The 20863-nt window shown below is 42.9% G+C and overlaps 1 protein-coding gene across 4 annotated transcripts in view; it reads left to right on the forward strand.

The window, feature by feature from the left end:
* LOC134358060 (phosphatase and actin regulator 1-like) overlaps positions 1–20863 on the forward strand; it is a 416919-nt gene that overhangs the window by 215370 nt on the left and 180686 nt on the right. The window lies entirely within an intron of this gene.

Raw genomic sequence — 20863 nt, forward strand, 5'->3', positions numbered from 1 at the left:
CATTTTCAAGAGCTATTCTATCATTTAATGGTCTGTGTTGCTAGAATGGTTGCTTAAATCATTTATTAATCTTACTGCAAAATATCTTCCATGTGGATCAGCTGGAAGCTGACATGACCTCTTTATGGTCTTTCTGTGAGGCAAAATCATTCTGAAGCTTTACTAGTGCATCTAGTATACTAACTCATCTAGGATTGTTCCTTGTATCTTTCAGTTGATACTCAAAATTAAGATTTTAACAATCAATCAGCAATACAAAATGTGGTGTTTCAGTTATATAAAATGCATTGCATTAATGTATCTAAGGTGGTGCATGTAAAGGGAATCTGGCTTTTAGTGTTAGTGTAATAAACACAAGCTGTTCAAGGATAGGCATATTACAGAAATAACTCGATATTGAGGGCCGGTGACAGGAATCAGAATTTGGTATCAGAAATCAGCAATTCTTTATTGTTAAACATTGGGCAGTAATAAGGTGAGGGAGAAGGTAGATAACTGATCCTTGCAGCAGAGGTGGGACGCTGAACCTTGCAGTCTTCTCTCAGCTCTCTGACTGCAATCAGTAGTCATCTCAGTCAGCTCTGTTTCAGTGGGAGCTCCTGGAGCAGCTATTTATTCACTCGTTCGTGGTTAGAATGCTATGGTCACCATTGTGAATTATGTAAAGATTTGTAATGGTTGTGAGGTTACCCTATACTGGCAGCCATCTAGGAGCATCACAGCCAGAGTTTTTACTTCTATTTATACTTTGTCATGTTTCTTAAATAAATGATCTCAGCACTATCAAATTAAAAGCTAATGCAATTGCTCTGTGTAATAGAATTCTGGATGCACATTTGAAGATACAAATTCGATCAGGGGTTCCCAACCTTTTTTATGCCATGGACCAATACCATTAAGCAAGCGGTCCACGGGAACCCCTGAATTAGATGAGCTACAATGGCTTAAAATGTTGGGAGAAGTGTGTGAGTTAATAATGATATTGTCAGAGAGAGCACTGGCTGGCACTTAATATGAAGGCTAGCAAGTTACTAGTTTATTCATGATCTTCTCTCCTAAAAATAGAACTTGTCATCTTCACAAAAGGCATTAATGCAACTCTATTTCAGCAGAATGGAAATGTTGAAAAATATCTTTCTTTGTATTAAATATACCAATGCTTAATCTTGATGAAAGGGAGAGACCTGGCCTGCAGTGGGTCATTATGATTCCAAGTTACTAATGGTGAACATGACTTTTCACATAAAGATTTGGAAGTTTCTGTCAAATGGCCAATGTTTCCCCAGAGTACTCCATTATCATTATGAGTTTCCTGCTGACAACATACCTGCAGGAAATCAGTCATAAAGTAATATAGCACAAACAACAGGCCCTTCAGTCAAATACCTCTAAGATGCCCATCTAAGCTGATCCCATTTGCCCCCATTTGCCCCATTCCCTCTGAACCTTTCTTAGCCATGTACCTGTACAAATGTCTTTTAAGTGTACCAGCCTCAGCCATATATGCACTACCCTCTCAGTGAAGAAGCTGCCACTTGACTCTTCCCCCTCCCACATGGAGCCCATGCCTTCCAGTTTTTGATTTGTTTTCCCTGGGGGAAAGACTGTGAATATTCAACTTGACACAGTGCTGGATTGCACTGAATTGAATACGGCTGGACGCTTTCAGCCCTGTGTCTTATATTCTTGTGTTTTTCACTTGTTATTTTTTTTGTTTTCATTTGCGCATGAGGGGAGGGGGGGTTGATGGTTTTCTTTGAGTAAGTTCCATGGTTTTCTTTGTTTATGGCCGTATGTGAAGAAGCCGAATTTCATGGTTGTATACCTAATACACACTTCGATAAGTGTACTTTGAACTTGTCTGTGCCCCTCATGATTGTATATACATCTGTGAGATATATACCTCAATCTCCTGCATGCCACAGAATAAAGATCCAACTTGCCTAGCCGACCCCTGTAGCTCAGACTCTTGAGTCCTGAAAACAATCTCATAAATCTTCTTTTCACTCTTTCCAGTTTAATGACATCTTTTCCCTGCTAAACAGTCTACAGGTCAGGGAATCCAGTTCAGTGGTTTTCATGGAATAATGACCCAATCCTAGCACAACCATACTCTTCACTAGGTGTTAATGATAACTGCAGTTGAACAATCTAATTCAAAGTTGGGGCTACATGTGATGTGCTGGAAGAACCCAGTGGGTCAAGCAGGATCAGTGGGAAAAAAGAAATTGTCGACATTCGGGCTGAAACCCTACTGAGATTGGAGAGGCGAGAAGGCCAGCGTGTGGAGGAAAAGAGGTGTGGCGAGAAAGGGCTCCAAGGTCATCGGTGGACTGAGAAAGGGTGCAAGATGACAGGTAGGTAGTGCTAGGTAGGAGGTGAGTGGAGTGGAGTTGGAAGGCTATGGTATATGAATTATAGATGGAGGAAGACAGAGAGAGAGGGAGAAAATAAACAGTAGATGGAGCAAGGTGGGGAGATGGGAGTGTAAACGTGGAAGGCAGCTGCTGGAGGGAGATACAGATGCTGGATTCTGATAAGGAGATGGGAATAGGAACCATTGGAGGAGAAGGGAGAGGTGAGTAACAGTTGGGACCAGATGGGAGATGGGGGTGGGGAGGGATAAAGTGAGGCCGGTGGAAATCTGTGTATGACGTTGATGAATTAAGGAGGGTGAAGGGACTTGGGAATGCTAGTGCAGGATTTCCTAAATGTTAACTTACAGGTTGAGTCAGTAGTCAGAAAAGAAAATGCAATGCTAGCATTCATTTTGTGAGGACTAGAATTAAAAACAGGATTGTAATGCTGAGACTTTATAAGGCATTGATTAGAGTGAACCTGGAATATTGTGAGCAGTTTCAGGCCCCTTTTCTAAGAAAGGATGTGCTGACATTGGAAAGGGTCCAGAGGAAGTTCATGAGAATGATCCCAGGAATGGAAGGGCTAATGTACGAAGAACGTTTGAGGGCTCTGGGCCTGTGCTCGCTGGAGTTTAGAAGAATGAGGGGAACTCATTGAAACCCATCGAATTTTGAAGGCCTTGACAGAGTAGACATGGAGAGTATGTTTCCTGTAGTGGGGTGTTTAAGACCAGAGGGCACAGTCTCAGCATGCACGGATTGAGAACAGAGATGAGGAGGAACTTTTTTAGCCAAACGGTGGTGAATCTATGGAATTCATTGCCACAGGCAATTGTGGAGACTGAGTCATTGAGTATATTTAAAACAGAGGTTGATAGGTTCTTGAATAGTACAGGTGTCAAAGGTTACAGGGAGAAGGCAGGGAAATGGGGTTGAGAAGAATAATAAATCTGCCATGATGGAATGACAGAGCAGATTAAATGGGCTGAATGGCCCAATCCTGTTCCATTGTGATATGGTCTTATGAGACAAGATGGGTGAAGGCCGGTGAGAGAGAATTCAAAAGCTGCTTGAAATTTTATTTCTTCGTGGAATATGGATGTCACCAGCAGTGGTGTTATTTATTGTCCTTCTCTGGCTTCCTCTGAACTGAGATGCTTAAATCAATCAGCACGATCTGAAGTCACTTCAGTTAGCTGTAAGGACAGAAGGCTTCCTTCTCTGAAGGACTTCAGTGAACCAGGTGAGTTTTGATAACTGCCTGGCACTTTCATGGTTAGCATTACACTTACTGGTACTAACATTAGTATTAATTTCAGATTTAGCTGCAAGTCCGCCCCAAGTGAAAGCAGATTTCTGAGCCTGAGAACTGTTTGTAACTCAAACAGCTGGCAAGTCGGAAGTGTGCCTGCAAACCAAATGCCCACACAGCATGAGATACTGCATCCTGCAACCGCTGGAAAACTTTTCAGCTTGGCTCCCAAACACTTGTTCATACAGTTTGCACAGGCTATACGTACTCTGAATGTTCAGGAACTGGGAAGACCCATAATTGCATGAATTTCAAGTCCCTGGTCAAACTGGTCAAGGGCTCAAAACCTATCTGCTTGTCCAGTAACTTAACCACACTATATTCTTCAAGTACATGTTGACACGTTTTTTTCCAGATATCTTCATTTCCCCAGTCACTAGTTTGCACTGAGTGGATAGGAATTGGATTGACTTATTGTTGTCACATATACCAAGGTACAGCAAACCAACTATACCATACATAAATACCTTGAGGTACTAAACAAGAAAACAGAATGCAGCATATACTGTTGGAGTTGCAGGGATAATGCAGTGCAGGCAGACATATGAAGTGGGAAGGTAGATTGGGTACTTGGGAGTTCATCCTTTAGGATATGAGGGGTCTGTTCACAAGTTGGACAGAAGCTTCCCCTGACTCTGATGGTTTTGTGTCTTCCATGCGATTGAAAGGGTGAAGAAGAGGAAATGACCGGGCTGGGAGGGGTCTTTGATTATGTTGACTGATTTCCCGAGGCAGCAAGAAAAATGGAGGGGAGGGTGGTATGCATGATAGACTGATCTGTGTCATTTCTGGAAGCATTGGACAGAGCAGTTGCCACACTAAGCTGAGATACAGTCGAGTCAGATACTTTCTATGGTGCATCTGTAAAAATTGATATGATATGGATATTGAATGTGGGTGTCTTTGCTGTTTCTTTATACCCACAGCAGTACATTACCCAGGAACTAAAACTGGGCAGTGTGCAGTTTCCCATCCATCAAAGGATTGTAATTTTTGTGGAACACATCGAAAGTGCTGGAGAAACCCAGCTGGGGTTCCTTTAGCACCTTGAGTGTGTTCCTCAAGGTTTCCAGCATCTGCAGAATCTCTTGATCAATGTAATTTTGTGTTGAGCTGCTTAAGTAATTCTGTTTATTATTGTGAAGCATCAAATCTAGTCAGTGCTGTGGGTATTGGTATTCTAGGGTGCAGGTCTCTCAGACTGACAGCTGTCTGAGAAAACATGAAGTTATCTTATGGAAGTGAATGACTTAGTTCCATCTTTTTCCAACACTAAAGACTTTCATGATAATGTCTCCAGCAAGAAGCAAGCCAGTGGGCCAGTAGACCCATGCTGTTTTGATGCTCCACACGAATTCTCCTATTGCCTTTGTGTAACTGTCTAACTTTAAAGTCATAGAGTCATCCAGCAAGGGACCAGGCCCTTCAGCCAACTGAGTCTATACAGACCAGCAAACAGTATCTCCACACAAGTCACATTGTATTCTCCCCACATTCCCATCAACTACCCCAGATTCTACCCCTTGGGGGCAATTTATAATGGCTAATTCACATGCCAAAAATTCTGCTGGAGGAACTCAGCAGATCAGGCAGCAGCTATGAGGGAAATGGAGGGACGACATTCCAGGTCAAGACTCCCTTCATCTGGAACCTACCATTAATCTGGTTTAAATGCCGGTTTAAATTGCTGAAGCCCACATCCCGTGAATGAATTTAAAAAATCTCCAGCACAGAAGAAGGCCTTGAGCATATTGTCTTACGGAGACACCAGGCCACCCTGATGAAATGGTACCCAGTTTTTCTTTTCCCTCAATGCATGGTTGAGAACAGACCAGATGAAGATGTTGATTCACTGAGTTCCTCCAGCAGAATTTTGCTCCAAATTCCACCAACCCACAAATTACTAGGAGGAAGCCCGAGCAACTGGGGGAAATCCATGTGATCACAGGGAGAATTCACATTAAGCTGCAGATAATTCTGCTCACACCATGTGACAAAGTTTCCTACCATTGCCCTGTACTCAGCCTCGTCTCCCTTGCTGATGCATCCAACTATGGCAGAGTCATCCGAAAACTTCTGAAGATGACAAGACTCTGTGCAGTAGTTGAAGTCTGAGGTGTAAATGGTGAAGAGAAAGGGAGACAAGACAGTCCCCTGTGGAGCCCCAGTGTTGCTGATCACTCTGTCGGACACACAGTGTTGCAAGCACACGTACTGTGGTCTGCCAGTCAGGTAATCAAGAATCCATGATACCAGGGAAGCATCCACCTGCATCGCTGTCAGCTTCTCCCCCAGCAGAGCAGGGCGGATGGTGTTGAACGCACTGGAGAAGTCAAAAAACATGACCCTCACAGTGCTCGCTGGCTTGTCCAGGTGGGCGTAGACACGGTTCAGCAGGAAGACGATGGCATCCTCAACTCCTGGTCGGGGCTGGTAGGCGAACTGGAGGGGATCTAAGTGTAGCCTGACCATAGGCCGGAGCAGCTCCAGAACAAGTCTCTCCAGGGTCTTCATGATGTGGGAGGTCAATGCCACTGGTCTGTAGTCATTGAGGCCGCTGGGGCGCGGCATCTTCGGCACAGGGGCGAGGCAGGACGTCTTCCACAGTACAGGAACCCTCCGGAGCCTCAGGCTCAGGTTGAATACATGGCAAAGTACTCCACATAGCTGAGGGGCACAGGCTTTGAGCACCCTGGTACTGACACCATCCGGTCCTGCAGCCTTGCTTGGGTTGAGACGTTCCAGCTGTCTTCTCACCTGTTCAGCCATGAAGCCCACCATGGTGGTTTCGTGTGGGGAAGGGGTATAGTCATGAGAGCAGGGTGGGGGACTGTGAGGAGGGGTAGGAGGGGAGAGTGGAATATGTGTTGGTTGGGTGCCGACAACAGATGGCTCATGTGTGGGATGGACAGGGGTCACACTGTCAAATCTGTTAAAGAACAGGTTAAGTTCATTGGCCCTGTCCACACTGCCTTCCGTTCCTCTGTTGCTAGTTTGCCGGAACCCAGTGATGGTCCTCATACCCCTCCAGACCTCTCTCATGTTGTTCTGCTGGAGTTCCCACTCAAGCTTCCTCCTGTACCTGTCTTTAGCCTCCCTGATCCTGGCTTTCAGGTCCCTCTGTATTGCCGTCAGCTCCTCCCTATTTCCATCTCTAAACACCCTCTTTTTAGTGTTCAGGATGTCCTTAATGTCCTTTGGACAGCACATTGGGCAGAACTTTGAGCATTGTGGGCAGTCAGCAATTTCTGGCCTGTTTTGGGGATGAATGTGTCCTAGGATTACCAGTTTTTAAACCGGTGACCTACAATACTGTGACACTTCTAACTTTATGAACAGCCTTTTCTCTTATTCAGATCAGCAAAACAAGTTCGTTCAAATTTATTGTCATGAGCATACGTACACTGGGTGTAAATGCCATGAAAATTAGCTTTTGCAGCAGACGAGGATAAACAAAAGTTAACATAAACAAATTATACATACATAACTTTCTGGTGCAAAATAAGCAACACAAATAAACGTAACAATATTTGCACAAAATTGAAGGAGAGAAACAGATTATAGTCTGAGATAGTGATAGGGTTTTTCCAAACCTGATGACAATGGAGACCCAAGAAGCTGTTGTCGAAGCTTCAGGCTCCTATACATCCTGCCTGATGGCAGAAATGAGAAGGGGGCATGACCTGGATGGTGAGATCCTTAATAATGGACGTTGCCTTCCTAAGGCATCACCTCTTGTAGATGTACTCAATGATGGGCAGAGTAATGGAACTGGTTAAGTCTACCACTCTCTGTTGCCTCTTGTGTACATTTCCATTGGAGTTGCTATACCAGGCCATGTCAGAATACTTCTCACTGTATATCTGTAGAAGTTTGTCAGAGTCTTCGATGACATGCCAAATTTCCTTAAAGTTGAAAAGCTCTGGTTAGACTCCTCCTGTGACACTGTGCACAGTTCTTTTTATCACATGTCAGCAGTCATCTATTGCTGTCAGTGGAATGCAATGCATATTCATTTAACAGAAAAAAATGTGGGGTAAAGGAGTTAATGATTGTAAGCAGGTTGAATGGATGTTTCTTATACTCACTTGAGAAGATTGACATTGAACTTAGCACATAGTACAGCACAGGAAGACCTTTCAACCCACAATATTTTGCCAAACTAATTAAGCTGGTGACAGCTGATTAAAAGAGTCTTTCTGCCTGCACGTGGACCATTTTCCTACATCTGTGCGTGTTCATGTGCCCACCTAAGGGCCCCTTAAACATGACTATCGTATCTGGCTCCACCATCACATTCCAGGCATCCATCACTCTCTCTGTAAAAACCTGTCATGTACATTTCCTTTGAACTTTCCCTTCACCTTATATTAGATTAAATCAAGGTATTTCAAATGATTAAAGGATTGACAAGTTAAATGAAGCCTCAGACAGTAGAGTACAAAACTTGAAATAATTACCTTAAGGATAGATATAGGTCACTTGGTGAAGTTTGGAAGCACTTATTTCAACACACAGTGTCTGTTGAAATCTGGAACATCCTCTCCCAAAGAAAAAAAAGCTGAAGTGGGTCCAATTGGAATTAGAATCAGAATCAGGTTTAATATCACTGGCATATAAGGTAAAGTTTGTTGTCTTTGCAGCAGCAGTACAATGCAATACATAATAAGAGAAAATATGTGAATTACAGTAAATATATGCATATACTGTATATATTAAATAGTTAAAGTAAATGAGCAGTGCAAAAGTAGAAATTAGAAGTATTGAGGTAGTGTTCATGGGTTCAATGTCCATTCAGAAATCTGATGTCAGAGGGGAAAAAGCTGTTCCTGAACTGTTGAGTGTGTGCCTTCAGGCTTCTGTACCTCATTCCTAAAGGCATGACCTGGGTGATGGGGGATCCTTAATGTTGGATGCCGCCTTTTTGAAGCACCCGTGAGGAATTACTGTTATCTGAGGTATAAAAGAACATGGAACTAAGATACACAGATACACAAGACTACTGATCAATATAAACTTGAGGTCCTGAATGTCCTACCTCTGTTGCAATGAAAGATTTAATTGCTTTGCTTTAAAACTCTTACAGATTTAGGTTGCTACAATTAAACAGTGGGTAGAGTTGCTGCCTCACAATTCCAATGACCTAGGATTAGTCCTGATCTCCAATGCTACCTGTGTAGAGCCTATACCTTCTCCTTCTGGTTACACGTTCTCCACGTGATCACACCTTCTGGTTACACCTTCTCCTTCTGGTTACACCTTCTCCTTTGGGTTACACCTTCTCCTTGTGGTTACACCTTCTCCTTCTGGTTACACCTTCTCCATGTGGTTACACCTTCTCCTTTGGGTTACACCTTCTCCTTGTGGTTACAGCTTCTCCTTCTGGTTACACCTTCTCCATGTGGTTACACCTTCTCCTTGTGGTTACATGTTCTCTTTGTGGTTATATCTTCTCCTTGTGGTTACACCTTCTCCTTGTGGTTACACGTTCTCTTTGTGGTTATATCATCTCCTTGTGGTTACACTTTCTCCTTGTGGTTACACTTTCTCCTTGTGGTTACACCTCCTTGTGGTTACACCTACTCTTTGTGGTTACACCTTCTCCATGTGGTTATACCTTCCCCACGTGGTTACACCTCCTCCATGTGGTTACACATTCTCCTTGTGGTTACAGCTTCTCCATGTGGTTACACCTTCTCCATGTGGTTGCAAATTATACCTCCACTACCCCAAGAGATAAATCTAGCAAATAAATCTAGCTTGGACTGTCTTCAACATCTTTCTTAAATAAGGGGATCAAAATCTGCACCCAGAAGAGAAATTCCAAGAAATGCTACAGTCTGACGAAACATCGCAAGTCTCTCGCAGAAACACGAGGGAAAATGTGGAGCAGGAGGTCTCAGTGAACACATTTGCATGGTACCCCTGCAAGTGCTTATCACTGCAACCATGCCAACTGCTACAACTACTCCTCCATCTTCTTCCTCACCACTATCCAGAGCACTAAACAGCCCTTCCAGGTGAGAGAGCACTTCACATGTGCATCCATCGGTGTTATTTATTGCATCTAGTATTCCCGGTGCAGCCTCTTCTACATCAAGATCACTTTGTCCCGCTCCTTCACTCTATTCTGTTGTACTAGCGGGGATCTCCCAGTGGCCAGCCACTTTTCACTTCCTATTCGCAATCCAACATGTCTTCCATTATCTTCTTCATTGCCTGGTTGAGTCTAATACAGATTTGAGGAGCCAGACCTCATATTCCGCCTTGGGAATCTCAAACCCAATGGCAAAAATGTCAAATCTTCTCACTTCCAGTAACCATTCCCTCTGTCCCATCATCTTTTTTGTCCTCCTGAGCCCACTAGCTACCATCACCCTTTCTCTTTTACCTCCATTCCCCTAATCTGCCCATCACCCACATATTCCTCCCACTAATTTCCTTCTTCAACTCCTTTACTTTATTCCATAGCCTACTGTCCTCTCCTATCAGATTCTAACTTCTTCAGCCCTTTACTTCTTCTACCAATCACTTCCCAGCTTTTTGAATAATTCCCACTCCCCACTCTACTTCACCCTCACCTGCCTATCAATCCTCCGCCTATCACCTCTCAGCCTTGCTCTATCGCTTCCTTCCAACTTTTTAATAAGACCATAAGACAAGATACTGGCCATCTCCCCTCTTTCAAGTCCTGATGAAGGATCTTAAACCAAAACCTCTCCGTCCTGATGCAGAATCTTGACCAGGAATGTTGACCATCCATTTCCCTCTATCTGATCTACTGAGTTCCTCCTTTGCAAGAAGTTCCATATTTCCAGCATGTGCACACAATGTAGCAGAAGGAAACAGAAACCAGTGACAGAGACAGCATAAGTTCCACACAGAGGTAAGGAGAGCCATTCTACAAGGAGAAGTAGAGCTGATGTTCATCTTTATTTTCAATAAGGATCCTAGATTAAAGCATGTTCTGCAGAGAAGATCGAGCTGATCATACTGGGTAATATACCTTTGTAGCTAAGGTGCAAGAGAGTGTAGATTCTGTGATCTGAAGTGAAAAAAAATAAAACAGCTGCTGGAGGAACTCTGAGTCGAGCAGCACCTGTGGAGGAAAATGGGCAGACAACATTTTGGTTGAAGATTCTGAAGCAGGACTAAGTGTGGTACTATTTACACCTCCTTACAATGGCGATGACCTGCCTACATTCTCAGTGCAGACACAGGGTCTCAGACTGAAACTTTGACCATTCCCCTGCGCCTGCTGCCCACATTGCTGTATTCCTCCAGCAATTTGTTTTTTTTCTGATACAGAAGTAGTGATTGATATAACGACTCTGTCAGGAAGTGACAGGCAATGCCATTCAGAGTCAGAATGTAACGTTGTAGAATGATAAAATCAGTAGCGCTTTATATGAAAGCATGCAGCACTGAATTTAAATGGAATTAATTTCACAAGTATGGTGAGATACAATGTGCAATATAAACTCACAGCAGCATTGCAGGTACATAGGTTCAAACAACAAAAAATGGCAAATTATACATTTAAATATGCATTTATACATATATAGTTATACATTATCCACCACTACTCTCTCCACCAGAGAGAGTAGATTGGAGGACGGTGTGTAGTGGTGTGCCTCAGGGATCTGTACTGGGTCCAAAGTTGTTTGTCGTATATATTAATGATCTGGATGATGGGGTGGTAAATTGGATTAGTAAGTATGCAGATGATACTAAGATAGGTGACGTTGTGGATAATGAAGTAGGTTTTCAAAGCTTGCAGAGAGACTTAGGCCAGTTAGAAGAGTGGGCTTGAAGATGGCAGATGGAGTTTAATGCTGAAAAATGTGAGGTGCTACATTTTGGTAGGTCTAATCAAAATAGGACATACATGGTAAATGGTAGGGCATTAAAGAATGCAGTAGAACAGAGGGATCTAGAAATAATGTGCATAGTTCGCTGAAGGTGGACTCTCATATGGATAGGGTGGTGAAGAAAGCTTTTGGTATGCTGGCCTTTATTAATCAGAGCATTGAGTATAGGAGTTGGGATGTAATGTTGAAATTGTAAAAGGCATTGGTAAGACCAAATTTGGAGTATTGTGTACAGTTCTGGTTACCGAATTATCGGAAAGATGTCAATAAAATTGAGAGAGTACAGAGGAGGTTTACTAAAATATTGCCATGGTTTCATCTCCTAAGTTACAGAGAAAGGTTGAACAAATTAGGTCTTTATCCTTTGGAGCGTAGAAGGTTGAGGGGGGACTTGCTAGAGGTGTGTAAAATTATGAGGGGGATTGATAGTTTTGACGTAGATAGGCTTTTTCCATTGAGAATGGGGGAGATTCAAACAAGAGGACATGAGTTGAGAGTTAAAGGGCAAAAGTTTAGGGGTAACATGAGGGGGAACTTCTTTACTCAGAGAGTGGTAGCTGTGTGGAATGAGCAGAGGTGGTTGAGGCAGGCTCGATGTTGTCATTTAAAGTTAAATTGGATAGATAGATGGACAGGAAAGGAATGGAGGGTTATGGGCTGAGTGCAGGTCAGTGGGACTAGCTGAGAGTAAGAGTTCGGCACGGACTAGAAGGGTCGAGTTGGCCTTTTTCTGTTCTGTAATTGTTATATGGTTATACACAAACACAAGAGGTTCTACAGATACTAGAAATCCAGATTAACACACAAAAAGTGCTGGAGGAACTCAGCAGGCCAGGCAGCACCAATGGAAAGGAATAAAAAGTCGATGTTTTGAGCCAAGACCTTTCAACGGGACTGAATAAATGTAGGAAAGTAACTGTTCTTACAATTGGGACTTAAGACTTGTGTACGCACAAGTATTCTCAGTGTATATATACTCAGTGGCCACTTTATTAGGTACACCTGTACACCTGCTCAGAAATGTTAATATCTAATTAGCCAGTCATGTGGCAGCAACTCAATGTATAAAAGCATACAGACATGGTCAGGAGGTTCAGTTGTTGTTCAGTGCAAACATATGTGGGTGATGGGGAAAAAATGTGACCTAAGTGACAATGACCGTGGAATGATTGTTGTGCCACACAGGGTTATTTGAGTATTTCAGAAACTGCTGATCTCCTGGGATTTTCACACACAACAGTCTCTTAAAGTTTCCAGAGAATGGTACAAAAACAAAGAAACATCCAGTTAGCAGCAATTCTGTCATGGTGCGGTCCGTGAAGTCCACATTCCGGTTCACGGTCTGGTTTGTGAACTCAGGACTCCGGGTCTTCCAGCTCTCCCTTTCTTCAGTTGGGTTAATCATAGGCGCCTGATTCCCATCTTGGGGCTTGGAATATAAGTAGCCTTGGGGTCGAGTGTGGGCTGCTGGTTTGTCTTGTCAAGATCCCCTGGGAGCAACCTGCAGGTGGAAGGCTAGAACGGCCGCCTGCCATCTTTAGGCCGCGTTGGAGAACCATCGTTTCATGGAGCCTTGGTGTCAGTAGTCAGAGCTGTCTTTGCGGTATGGATTCGGCCGTTTCCCGGGCCAGCTGAGTGGCCGTCAGCCACTCCAAGCTAGGCAGGGATCCGGCTGTTTCCATAGCCAGCCGAGGTTGCTGGCCGTAACTGCTACTCGGAGCAACCCCGATACAGAGATGGAAGTGCCTGTCGTTCTTCGGTGTTTGTCTCTTCTTGTCGCCACCTCCGTGGAGTAAGTCAGGCCGTTCTGCCGTTGCCCTGTGGGGGGACCTGTCTTGTCTTTGCCTCTGTTGGGTAAGTCTGGCCGTTCTGCCGTTACCCAACAGATGGACCTGTCCCACCTTGGTGTAGAGGTAAAGTTGAGTCCCAGCTTGTCTAAGGATAAGTCCAAGCTCTATATCTATCTACTGTCCAGTCTCATGTTAGTGTTGTGTTAAAGATGAGTCCCGGCTTTTCGAAGGATAAATCCCAGCTCTATGTTGATGTACAGTTCCCAGTCTGTCTCCGAGCTCCAGCCTCCGAGTTAGCAGCCTCAAGCCTCAAGACCCCAGTGTGTAGCCCCAAGCCTCAAGACCCCAGCCAACATCCTGTCCTGTAGCCATGTCATGTCCTTGCCTGGTTCTGGGGTCCGAGCCCAAGGCAAGACGTAGGTTCTGGGTCCTTGTCCAGTCTCTGGCTCAGACTCCAAGCACAGGCTCCTAGTTCATGTTGCTTGAATTTCCAGCACCTGCAGAATTCCTCTTGTGTACAGGCTCCTAGTTCATGGTTCCTAGTCCTGGTCCCGCTTTCCCAAGCCTAGGCTCTTAGTTCATAGTTCCTTGTCCGGGTTCCCTGTCTAGTCCATGTCCTAGCCCAAGTCTACATTCTCGTCCCTGCGCCTTATCTGTATCCTGTCATGTCCCTTCTCTAGTCAAGTCCTGTTCCTAGTACCTAGTGTGTCTTGCATTTGGGTCCGTTCCCAAAGCCACCCCCCCATTGTGACAAATTCTGTAGGTGAAAATGCCTTGTTAATGAGAAAAGTCAGAGGGAAATGGCCAGAGTGGTTCAAGCTGATAGGAAGACGACTGTAAAACAAATAACCACACGTTACAGCAGTGGTGTGCTGAAAAGCACCTCTGAATGCATAGCATATCGAACTTTGAAGTGAATACCTGTAGAGAAAGAGAGAAGAGAGTAATATATTATCGTTACAGGGATGTATCAGTGACACAAGGAATGAGTGGACTTTCCAGGGAAATGTTTGCAATGTGAGCAAAATTGAAAATTAAATATTTTACAACACATAACCTTTTAGGTTGGCAAGACAGAAAAGGAAGCAAGATAATCCTGATATCAAAGAATAGGATTAAGGCAGGAAAGAGGAAGGATTTTAGATAAAAAATTAAGGAAATGGGTCAGCTTGGGTTCTGCCAGGAAACACCAATTTTACAGTCTGAATTGTCTGAAGACCCACAAAGAGTAATGGAAATGTAGGACAGAGTACAAGTCACAAAATGAGATGTATATGCAACAAGAGTAATATCATGGGATTAAACAACACGTTGATTGGGGAACAAGGTTCATGGCAATAGTGTGGAGGGTGAATTCATGGACTGTCCAAAAGTTTTCTAGTTTAGTATGCTGAGGAGTCAATGAAGGATTAGACTATTTTAAAGCTAGTTTTGTACCATAGGAAATTGTTACTTCATAATCGGTTAGTTAAGGGAGAATAATCATAATATGATTTTATATCAAAATTCAGAGCAATTTAGCTTAATCTAAAATCAGAGTTTTAATTCTGTGTAAAGCTATGAGCTTGTGAATTAGCTATGGTCAATGGGGAAACTACAATAAGAGGCATGATAAGAAGAACCATTTGCTAATATTTAAAGAATTAATTTGTTATTTACAACTAATATATATGTATACATATATATTTCTGAAGCACAAAAACCTAAAAGGAAATGTGAGCACGCTGAGGCAGACAAAATAAGTTTGTCTAAAACAGAAGTTCCCAACCTGAGGTCCACGGATCCCTCAGTTAATGGTAGTGCTCCATGGCATAAAAAAGTTTGGAACCCCTAGTCTAGAGCAAAGGCAAATTTATATGTATAATGTTGCCACAAAAAGCATCAAGCAACGAGACAGGAAGAAATTCAGAATTAGCAAAGGAAGATTAAAGCATAGATAAGGAAAAGTAGAATATAACCAACCATATAACAATTACAGCATAGAAAAAGGCCATCTCAGCCCTTCTAGTCTGTGCTGAACTCTTACTCTTACCTAGTCCCACTGACCTGCACTCATCCCATAACCCTCCATTCCTTTCTGTCCATATATCTATCCAATTTAACTTTAAGTGACAACATCGAACCTGCCTCAACCACTTCTGCTGGAAGCTCATTCCACACAGCTACCACTCTCTGAGTAAAGAAGTTCCCCCTCATGTTACCCATAAACTTTTGCCCTTTAACTCTTAACTCATGTCCTTCTGTTTGAATCTCCCCTACTCTCAATGGAAAAAGCCTATCCACATCAACTCTATCTATCTCCCTCATAATTTTAAATACCTCTATCAAGTTCCCCCTCAACCTTCTACATTCCAAAGAATAAAGACCCAACTTGTTCAACCTTTCTCTGTAACGCAGGTGATGAAACCCAGGTAACATTCTAGTAAATCTTCTCTGTACTCTCTCTATTTTGTTGACATCTTTCCTATAATTTGGTGACCAAAACTGTACACAATGCTCCAAATTTGGCCTCACCAATGCCTTGTACAAATTCAACATTACATCCCAACTCCTATACTCAATTGTCTGATTTATAAAGGCCTTCTTCACCAAAAGCTTTCTTCACCACCCTATCCACATGAGATTCCACCTTCAGGGAACTATGCACCATTATTCCTAGATCCCTCTGTTCTACTGCATTCTTCAATGCCCTACCATTTACCATGTATGTCCTGTTTTGATTAGTCCTACCAAAATGTAGCACCTCACGTTTATCATCGCAGAGCAATGTGTGGTTAAGTGCCTGGCTCAAGGACACACAGCCCCAGCCAAGGCTCAAACTAGCAACCTTCAAGTCACTAGACGAATGCCTTAACCACTTGGCCACGCGCCTATACGACTGAAATATTAAATACTCAACAAGAGCTCATTCATGTGCCTAATATGTGGGTGATGCTTCCCCAGCTGGGAGTCTGGAACCAAATGTCACATTCTCTATTGAGGACAGATGAGAAGAGTTTTTAACAGCCAGGGAACGGTGAATCTTTAAAATTTTCTATCCAAAGGAACTGTGAAGTTCAGAAACAGAGTACATTCAATGCCAAGTTCAATAGATTTCTGCACATTAAGGGACTGGTATAGTAAAAGTGATGGTGAGGTAAAAGACCATATGATATAGGGGCAGAAATAGGCCATTCAGCCCATCGAGTCTGCTCTTCCATTCCATCATGGCTGAACCCAGATCCCAATCAACCCCTTACACCTGCCTTCTCACCATATCCATGCCAGTATCTTTCCTGTAACGCCATAGGATTTTATCTTGCTAAGCAGCCTCATGTGTGGCACTTTATCACCCAGATGTCTTCTGTAGTAAAATCCTGTTAAAATCAAGGCCAACATAACCTTTTTCCTTCTAGTTTACCTGCTTGCTTATATCCCCACCAGCCTCCTGGCATATTCCTCACAATCCACACTGCCACTCAGCTTTACGGAAATAACAAAGGAATATATATACTATGCTTGGACTTTTCATTAAAATCATTGATACAGACTGAAAACCGATGAGGCTCTGATCCTTATAGTGCCTCCCACTCAAAAATAACCCATTTATTCTATTTTCAATCAAAATATATTAATATGTAACCTACTATCTGATCTGCAACAACTGTATTCAATAATCTGAGCAATACCTTATCAATAGCGCTCTGAAAGTCCAAGTATCCTTCATTCACTCATTTTCTTCTTATCAAGTCAAGTTTATTGTCTTCCAACTATATACATGTAAATAACCATACAATATATATAGAAATGAAACCACGTTTCTCAGAAACAGGGTGTAAAGCACAGCAGTACACATTACACACGATTACTTATGCATGATCCTGTGTCTGTAATGCTGTTCCAGAATCCATGGAATTTTGGGAAGTAACAACTAGTAGACCCACCAATTCCACAGCCACCTCTTTCAGAACCTTGAGATGCAGATCATTAAGTGGTATATGTCAGCTTTCAGTCTCAATCATTTTTGTAACAGTTTTTTTTACACTAATGCTAATCTCATTCACCCTAGACCTGTTGTTCTCTGTTTATTCTGGGAGGTTTCTGCATCTTGTTCTGTGAGTAGAGATATGAAATGTCTGTTTCATTTGTTTGGTTCTCCTATTCCAAATTACGCAGCGTTATGTAAAGAGAAACAGAGTTCACGCTTCATGCCTGGAATCTTTGAGAGAAAACACGTCAACTCTCCATAAGCAAAAAGACAAGGTGAATAGAACAACAGTTATTGGGGACATATAAAAGCACATTTTGGCTTTGTTTGAGGGACAGGATCAATTTACATCTACAATACTTAAAGGGAGTCAGCTTGGGAGACCTTGATCAACTACTTGGCTGAGCTAATGAAAGATGTACTGAAATATATGCATGAGTGCAGTGCAGATGATGTAGTTGACATGGACTTTAGTAAGGTATTTGACAAGGTTCCATGTAGAAGACTCGTCCAACAGGTTAGAGCCCATGGGATCCAAAGTAAACTGGACCCAAACCTGGCTTGGTAATAGGAGTCAGTGCATGGTTTCTTTATGATTGGAATCCTGTGACCAGCGATGCATCACAGGGATTAGTATATTTACACAGAAGGTATGATGAATAAGTTTGTAGATGAGAAAGTTCAAAGTAAATTTATTATCAAAGTACATGTATGTCACCATATACAACCCTGAGATTCTTTCTCTTGCAGACAATCACAGAAAGTACAAGAAACACAATAGAATCAATGAAAGACAGCACCCAACAAGGGGTTATCACTGAATGGCTGAGCAAACTCCTGCTTTGTTCTGAGCCCAGAGTTCTAAAATAGTACACTTGACTCAGAAGGGGTGTTGCTGATGGATGTGCTTAGTAACTCCAAACAAGTTTCACCACAGTTTTCTCAGCAAGTGTGCGTATTATCACAAAGGAAGAGGGTTATAATGTTGCAAGCAAAGCAGCAATTATGAATTGGTCTGTCAACATGATACTAAAATATCATGGATATTATATCTATGTTGGGGTAATAATATTACAGTGTTTATATCATCATTTTGGTGCCCGGCAGATAGACAGTATGGACAAAAGTGAATTTATTAAGAGCAAGAGTAGGCCATTCAGCCCCTCAGGCCAGCACTACTATCCGATGAGATTGTGGCTGTAGTGATCATAGTTCCAATTCTGAATCCCATCTGTGTGTGTTAATGTTTCACCATCTTGCCTTGACCAGGTGCCTATGCAAGTCCCGGTGAACAGTTGAATGTATTACCTTCATTACCCCACACAGTTGCCTTGTCCAAACCTCAGGTATGTCACTCCCTCTGCCTTAAAAATACTGAGGCTACATCCACACTAGACTGGATAATTTTGAAAACGCCGGTTTCAAGTGAAAACGACAGGCGTCACACTAGGCGTTTTTCAAAAGATCTCTGTCCACATTAAAAAGGAATTTGGGCGAATCTACTCCTACTGGGCATGCGTAGTCACATCTACAGAAAACAAGCGAAGAGGAAACGGTATAATATTTACGTTTCCGCGGCGATGTTGTGCTATTTCCATTGGTCAAAAACTAGAGTATCAACAACAACAGCGAAAGAAAGTTTTCAACAATGTTTTCGAGGAATACAAAGAAAACCTCCGCTGGAAAAAGCAGACCGGATTTCTTCATTTAGACAGACAATGAGGTCGAGCTGTTTCTGCAAGTTACAAATGACTACAAAGTCAGCAAAGCAGTGGAGAACGTGGAGGTGTTTAACTCCAAACAAACTATTAACGTAGACAATAAAGTAAACAACACACGCATGAAGCCGTCCTCTACCCAAGATCAACCAGAGTGGAATCTTCTGCTGCCAGACCTGCACAGTATTTCTGACGTTAATATTTTTAAAGATAGACTCAATCAAATCAATTTAGGGGATCTAGTCAAAAAAGCTCACTTCACAATTTAACTCTCATGCCGTTCCCACTGACTGCGCGTTATAACAGCCATCCGGCAGTGCTTTTGCAGTACCAAGCAGAAGCAGAAAAGGCATTGTTGTTGTTGTGTTGTCATGACAGCATTTTTAAATATCTCCGTTTACCCCATCCACACTAAAACGCGCAACAATCATTTTCAAATTTACACACTCTCGAGAGTGTTTTAGAAAAGCTCCGTTTTCATAGAAAAAAACATAGAAAATAGGTGCAGGAGGCCATTCGGCCCTTCGAGCTGCACCGCCATTCATTATGATCATGGCTGATCATCCAACTCAGAACCCTGTACCAGCCTTCCCTCCATACCCCCTGATCCCTTTAGCTACAAGGGACATATCTAACTCCCTCTTAAATATAGCCAATGAACTGGCCTCAACTGTTTCCTGTGGCAGAGAATTCCACAGATTCACCACTCTCTGTGTGAAGAATTTTTCCTAATCTTGGCCCTAAAAGGCTTCCCCTTTATCCTCAAACTGTGACCCCTCGTTCTGGACTTCCCCAACATCGGGAACAATCTTCCTGCATCTAGCCTGTCCAACCCCTTTAGGATTTTATACGTTTCAATAAGATCCCCCCTCAATCTTCTAAATTCCAACGAGTAGAAGCCCAGTTCATCCAGTCTTTCTTCATATGAAAGTCCTGCCATCCCAGGAATCAATCTGGTGAACCTTCTTTGTACTCCCTCTATGCAAGGATGTTTTTCCTCAGATTAGGGGACCAAAACTGCACACAATACACCAGGTGTGGTCTCACCAAGGCCTTGCACAACTGCAGTAGTACCTCCCTGCTCCTGTACTCGAATTCTCTCGCTATAAATGCCAGCATACCATTCGCCTTTTTCACCGCCTGCTGTACCTGCATGACCACTTTCAATGACTGGTGTATAATGACACCCAGGTCTCGTTACACCTCCCTTTTTCCTAATTGGCCACCATTCAGATAATAATCTGTTTTCCTGTTTTTGCCACCAAAGTGGATAACCTCACATTTATCCACATTAAATTGCACCTGCCATGAATTTGCCCACTCACCTAACCTATCCAAGTCACCCTGCATCCTCCTCACAGCTAACACTGCTGCCCAGCTTCGTGTCATCTGCAAACTTGGAGATGCTGCATTTAATTCCCTCATCCAAGTCATTAATATATATTGTAAACAACTAGGGTCCCAGCACTGAGTCTTGCGGTACCCCACTAGTCACTGCCTGCCATTCTGAAAAGGTCCCGTTTATTCCCACTCTTTGCTTCCTGCCTGCCAACCAATTCTCTTCGCGGAGATGAAAACGCCACTTCAGTGTGGACGGAGGGTCAAAATGTAGAGAAAAAGCTTCGTTTTCAAAATTATCCGGTGTAGTGTGGACGTGGCCTGAGACTCAGCTTCCAGCATTCTTCAAGGAGGCGAGTTCTAAAGACTCAAGACCACAAGAGAAGGAGAAAGGAAGATAGCAAGAGTGAAATCTGGGGAATAGGCAGGGCAACTGCATTACTTTGAATTTGAAAATTAACCTTGTTGGCATAAATAATTTTTGATGCAGCTCTATACAAATATCTG

Source organism: Mobula hypostoma, chromosome 17, assembly GCF_963921235.1.
Source record: "Mobula hypostoma chromosome 17, sMobHyp1.1, whole genome shotgun sequence".
Classification (NCBI taxonomy): Eukaryota; Metazoa; Chordata; class Chondrichthyes; order Myliobatiformes; family Myliobatidae; genus Mobula; species Mobula hypostoma.